Raw genomic sequence first — 7,303 nt, 5'->3', positions numbered from 1 at the left:
CACAACTATAATACACTATCCATTCACCACACTCATTAATTTGATATTTTTCTCATTTCTAATTTGCACATACTTGACCTGCACATACATAGTTGTCTATATTATATATTGTGTTTTTGCTGCTTTGTACATTGCCTTTTGGTTATTTGTTGTTATTCTTTTATTATCTGTGTCCTGTTGCTGTCTTTCTGTTGCACTGTGGAGCTTCTGTCACTATAACAAATTCCTTGTATGTGTAAACATACTTGGCCAATAAAGCTCATTCTGATTCTGAAAGTATTAATTTCTCGCTGATCTCAAACTTTTGAACTGTAGTGTTGTTCCCAACTTGTATTAGTTGAGTGAAACACAAGTAGATTTAGCAGGTTCTCACACTTTTTTTTCTTTCACACAATGCAAGTGAATGGTGGTCTTGGATTTTTAAGCTCTAAAACTGATGAAAAACATAATGTTATAATGGTAGTCAATATGACAAATTTGTTATGATGTTATTATGACAAAGACAATTCGTAAATTGATTTGTGAGCCAATCCCTGCCAGTTCTCGCATGTCCAGTATGTGTAGCATGGGGTTTTCAGTGGGTTTAAATTAGAGAGTGAGGGTGTGAAGTGATCTCTGTGCTTTTATCACCACCTTCTAAATTGAGCTGCGATGATGAGGAGGGGTGTCCTATTCACCTGATGAAGACCGCAGATGAGTCGGCCCACTCGTGGCTCTCCCGCTGACATTTCCCGCACAGGAAATGTGTCTCCACTGGCATTTATTCAACGTGGAGAGGTTTCGGCTCCTGGCCGCGCGTGTCATTTACCCAGGAGGTGTTTAAACAGTGCTTCTGTGGCTTTCTAACATGTTTTGCCCTGCCCTTCTAGTGTCCTGTGATATGAAGATTAAAACCAACAACAAGGCAGAGGAAAAACGCAGCTTCACTCAGCCTTAATGTGGCACCTCTGTCAGTTTGCTAATTACTCTGCATCACCACTCTCTATGGTGGCATTTATTGCAAATTTGAATAATTTGCTCAGCAGATGGTAAGAATGTCAAGCTGTGACACAGATTTACTAATCTTCCCCGAGATAACAGTACAAGGCTGTCAAGTGTATTGTTTTAATAATGCTGGGAGGTGCCGGTGGGTGACGTCTGACCGGCTTTGGCAGCCCTGGCATGGCCCGTGGGTCACACGCTCCCGTCTGCTCTCCGCGCCGTCTGTGTCAAAGTCCCAACGTCTCTTTAACCCTCATCAAGGTTTTGTGGAGAGGAGATGAGAGGTGCACCTGTGCTCCTGAGCCACGCTCTCACCTGGTGCTATTCGTGTTCCTCATCTGCTGTTGATGCAGGCGTTAGGCTTGTCAGCTTTTCTTAACTTCTGAACTTCTCGTCGGGCTCTCGGCATATGTTTGCATGCCTCACTGAAAGGAAAAAAAATAAACGTTTACATTAGGAAGTGTGCTTGGATATGCCTTTTTCCAGCGCTGGAAACACTCAGTGGAGCATTGCGCCATCTCGGTTATTTCACCCTACATGAGCTGTAGGTTAGTGTACGTGTTATTCTGCTTGTGCGTGATACGGCGTGGGTTTAGACGTAATCTCGCCGGAGCTGTAGAGGAAGTCATTACTCAAACTCCCAGCAGACCAGGCTGTGTGCTGTCTCTAACTGTTTCCCCTTGCAGCAGCTTCCCTCCGTCGGTCCTTAATTACCGCACGCGTTTGCACCTTCGCTCTGGCGACTGCGCTGTTGTGACGGTTGGTGTTAGCAGTGACGTGTCAGCGCAACACCTCTGACTGCTTCAAATCCCTTTGTTTAGAGGCAGATTAAGAAACTGAGAGCATGGGCCAGATGTGGATTTTGGGATTAGTCTAATAAACAGCCAGTCTTGTTGCACTTACTTGTGAGAGTGTGAAATTAGGGGGTTGATGGACAATTGAGGGACATTTGTAATCTTGAGATCATGAGTGAGAGGATGTTAATACGGATGAGAAAATCCATAGTATAATATGTTGTATTATGTTATCTTAATATATATGATGCAATCTTTGTAATATATGTATACATTATCAATATTATATATTATTGCATATATTTGAATGCATATATTTTAAATTGCAAATCATATTATAACTTATGATAAATAAATATATATATATATATGTATGTGTGTGTGTACCCTCAGATTCCAGATTTTCAAATCTTGACCAAATATTGTCCTATCATAACAAACCAATCATCAATGGAAAGCTTATTTATTCAGCTTTCAGGTGATGTATACACCTAAATTTCATAAAACTGACCCTTATGACTGGTTTTGTGGTTCAGGGTCACATATGTGAAAATAGTATTTAAATTAAATATCTGTACAGTTCATATATTTTCATATATATTAATTTGAGTCTTCGTCGTTGGGTAAGCTGCTTCTTTAGGCTGTGAAATAACATTGCACTGAATCTATGTGAACTGTATCTCATCTTGTTTGTGCAGGCTTGAATATTCTCACAGGTCAACTCATGTCAAAGGTGATTGTTGTAATACATTTTAGAATAGAGAGCAGCTTGGCGCTATTTGCCTGATAATATGAATATCCCTTTTCCCACAGAAGGTGAGATATAGAAGAGGAAAGTGTTTCCCTGGAGAGATGGGGGAAGTAAAAAAAAAAAATATATATATATAGAGAGAGAGAGAAAGAGAGATGGTGCAAAGAGACAAAATGAGAGGGAGAAATTGAGCATAAGTGCATGACTAGAATTTGGTCATGTATGGACCTAAAATGGTGGCCTGGCTCCAGCTAAAGACTCCCATGCACAGACTCTATCCTGTCGGTCATACCTCCATATAGGACATGATTAATGACTCCTGCCTGGGAAAGGATGCACTCATTAAAATCTTAATCAAAAGCCACACAGTTCTTCTCAGTTCTGCTTTGCCTCGCCATCAAGGCTGCGGCACAATTTCAGATCTGTTTCAGATCAGAAAGGCACTAATGTCACACGTTAAAGTTACACCGCAAATAAAACACACCACTGAAATGTCTGTATTTATCACTTCTGTGCCACTAGTGTCACCAAACAAAACAGCCAAAATAATGCATATTTATTAATTCATGATATGTACCTGCTTTATAGCCACAGCCTGGCCAGGAATAATGCAGATAAAAAGCTGTAATTTTCTGAATTACAGAAGCAGAGGTCGAGTTATTACTGATTTATGTAAGGCTTTGTATGTTGATTGATTCACTTAATGCCATTTAAATTCATTTCAAAGCAAGAAAGATACATTTCATTTAGTAAGTACTGCGGTCTCAGATAAAAATACCTTCTAATGTTTCAACCTGACAGTCTGTAGTTACTCTGCATTTTTAACATTTTTTACATTATGACTCAGGTAATAGCTGTATTTTTGAAGCGTCGGAGGCCACAGACCATAAACTGAGATGAGAGTTCAGGGCCATGTTTGTTTATGTTTGTTATTCTGGGTTTAATGTTTCTGGTGCAGACATTTAGACTAGAATGTGACCTTGCCATCTTAAATAGATCATTATGTCATTATTACTTCCGAATCTCTGAGGTTAAGGGTTTGTTTATGTCTTTGCCTTGATAAGAGTGCTCTCAGCTTAAACGCTTGGTGATCTTTCTGTAGCAGCCAGATTTTTCATACTGAGCTGTCTTTGCGGAGACCCGTGTCATTTTTAAGCTCTCGCCCTTGAAAGTTCAATTTAGGCGGAAGCTCTTCTGTGTGGCAAAATTTTGCCTCTGTAATTTTTCAGATTAACTCAAAACACTTCTATCGTTCTCCTGTAAAGCCTTCAGTTCAGCTGCGATTTCATGGTCTGCACTGCTGTTTTATGTGCATTCTCTGTTCTCTGGCATTCATTGCTTGCTTATGTCTCACATAGATTGGGAGTGGCATTTTGGGTGTTGGAAGAAGTTGAGCAGAGATTCTTAACCTGAAATTCAATGTTCATTCATCTGTATATGTGTGTGTACATTCAAGTGTGTTTACTGCTTTTAGCAAACATCCATGGGTACCCACATGCAAGCAATAATTGTATAGATAGATAGACAGACAGATAGACAGATAGGTATATAGACAGATAGATAGCTCGATAGGCAGACAGACAGACAGATGGAAAGAGAGACATACGGATAGATTCATAAATAGACAAACGGATAGATGGATATATAGATGAATGGATAGATAGACAGACAGACATAGACCGATAGACGTATGGATAGATAGATTGATAAATAGACAGACAAATGTATAAAGAGATAGATAGACAAGCCCATGGATGGATGGACAGATGGATGGATGGATGGATAGACGGACAGACAGATAGATGGATAGACATATGGATAGATAGATCGATAAATATACTGATAAACAGTATATTTGACTCCATGGGTCTATCTTCATCACATCCCCCATCACTCTCTCTGGGGAGGATGGCTGTCCTGTGGAGGGGGAGTATCAAGAATTAGATGTTTTTAGCAAGAATTAGATGTTTTGTCTCCAATCAAGACTTGGAGAAACTTGTTCATGCCTTTATCACCAGCAGGGTGGATTACTGTAATGGTCTCCTCACCGGCCTTCCCAAGAAGACCATTAGACAACTGCAGCTCATCCAGAATGCTGCTGCCAGAATTCTGACTAGAACCAGAAAATCTGAGCATATCACACCAGTCCTCAGGTCCTTACACTGGCTTCCAGTTACATTTAGGATTGATTTTAAAGTACTTTTACTCGTTTATAAGTCACTCAATGGCCTAGGACCTAAATATATTGCTGATATGCTCACTGAATATAAACCAAACAGACCACTCAGATCATTAGGATCGAGTCAGTTAGAAATACCAAGAGTTCACACAAAACAAGGGGAGTCTGCGTTTAGCTATTATGCGGCCCGCAGCTGGAACCAGCTTCCAGAAGAGATCAGATGTGCTAAAACATTAGCCACATTTAAATCAAGACTCAAAACTCATCTGTTTAACTGTGCATTTGTTGAATGAGCACTGTGCTATATGTCCGAACTGACTGCAATGAATTTTATGTATAATCATTTTCTTTAAATTTATTTTAAATCATTTTCTATATCATTTTAAAATTCCTTGTTTTTATTATTCTTATTTCCATGTTTTTATTGATTTTAATGTCTATTTCACTTTCTTTTATGTAAAGCACTTTGAATTACCACTGTGTTTGAAATGTGCTATATAAATAAACTTGCCTTGCCTTGCCTTGCCTATCAGCGGGCTGAGCCTGAGGAGAGGGAGCCCTGAGGCCTCACTTCTCCTCCACTGCCTGTAATGAATGGAAAGACTGACCTGGTTGTGCTGCAGCCTGGGCTTATATTGGCCCGGCTCTCCTCCACACCATTGTGCATCATCTCACCACCACGGTGTTAGAGTAGCCCCAGGGCCCTCCTTTAACCAGCCCTTCCTCCATCCACACGCCCGTGCATGTGACGCTCTCGCAGAAACCCACAATGTCACTGCACCTGAAATCAGCACTCTGAACAGCCCCTGCAGCCCAGTGGCTGACCAAATAACCCACTCCAGACATCAACAAAGCTTTCTAGTGCAGGCCTGGTAGAGTGAAGAAAGGTCAGATGCAATGAATAGAAGGACTTGAAATGGACAGTTTCATATTTGAATATACATATACGGTAATTGGTCATTCATTTGTGAGCAAAGACTTTTCCTGCGTTCTACAATCTGAAGCTTTGTCCAGATTTTATTCGCTGTAGTAAACACTCCCATTCTGAACCGTTAATGGCCTCAGTGATTGAATGTTTTATTTTAGCCCATAATGAGGCCTTTATAAACATTAAATATCCGCTTCTAATCAACAGACACTGGAGGCAAATCTTAAAATGACCTTATAGTCTCCTTTAATGAATCCACATTAAGCCAGTGTCGCATGCTTTGTCTCTCTCGTTCTTTTATGCGAGTGTTTCGCAGTAAATAATTATCGTGCTAGGTGACCTGATTATTTTTCCTCTGCATATTCAATTATTTTCAGTATGTGCAGGACAGCTAGTGGCCGTGTTGTTATGTAACGGTCTGTTGCCGTGCCGGAAAATCATCCTCTCCGTGCCGAACGCCAGACCGTCCCTGGAGCGGTGGACATCTCCTCCAATCAAGCTAATGCAGGAGGAACAGCATGGAGAGCGCTTGTTGAGGGGGACAGGAGCAGGCCGAGTTTGTTCTGACCGCACTTAGTAAAACAGACAGGCACAGAGGGGCCGGCTAAAGTTCCCCCTGACGTTCTCTGTACTCAGACGGCTCAGGTATAATAACTGCGCATGTTTGTGGAGGAAGGATGCCTGCAGCTGGACTAGTGTGGGTGAATTTACTTTTAATTAGTGTCTAATTGCTTTCGTGCTAAAACCGTAGAATCATGTCTGAAGTTAGAATGGCATTTGTGCCAGAAACATGGACTTTGTACACATGCTCTGATGAGCTGCACACTGACAGGTGAATTAAAAAAAATGAATGAAAAACTGTGAAGAGAAAATTAACGTGCTTTATTTCTGAGATTACATGATTTGTATTAATTCAGGATTCTTCGTGTGTTTGTGTGTTTTATGTTTACGCTTATTAAGCACCCCTCATCCAGACACTTGTGAAGCACACCTTTCCTGGTTACGATTATTATTATTATTGGTAGTATAAGTGTTAGAATTAGTATTTTATATAATATATTTTTTAAAAGTATAACTTTGATGAATAAAAAGTTCAAAAGAGCAGCATTTATTTGAAATTTAAATCATTTAAGTGTCCTTAGTGTCATTTTTAATACATTTTTAGTGCATCCTTGCTCACTGAAAGTATTCATTTCTTTCTTACACCAAACTTTTAAATGGTAATGTACTTGCTAAATGAATAAATGTAAATGTACTTATGATTAAACTCATAGTCACAGCTAATGTGATTAATCACATTTAATAACATAAAAAATACTAACCCCAAACCTTTGAATTGTTGTGTTTTAAATTAGTTACCACAGTTAATTACGCATAATATCGTGTGGTTAATTTTTGAGTTTAATAATAATAATAATTATTATTATTATTATTATTATTTCACATTTATAATCAAACCCCAAAATACAATTAAAATATTTAATTTAGGAAAATATTTTAATATTAAAAACATCTTCAAACAAACAAAAAAAACATTTAAAAAAAAGGTTCTTATCTTTGATGGTTCTGGACTGGGGTAGCATCTCCAGTATGCACAGGAAATAGATTAGTGTTGATGTTTTTGTATGTTAGCGTGTGATATGATCGGGCCGGGGCCGGGCTGTGTTCGA

The sequence above is a fragment of the Barbus barbus genome, assembly GCF_936440315.1.
Source record: "Barbus barbus genome assembly, chromosome: 33".
Taxonomy (NCBI): Eukaryota; Metazoa; Chordata; class Actinopteri; order Cypriniformes; family Cyprinidae; genus Barbus; species Barbus barbus.
This window is presented reverse-complemented; position numbering follows the sequence as displayed.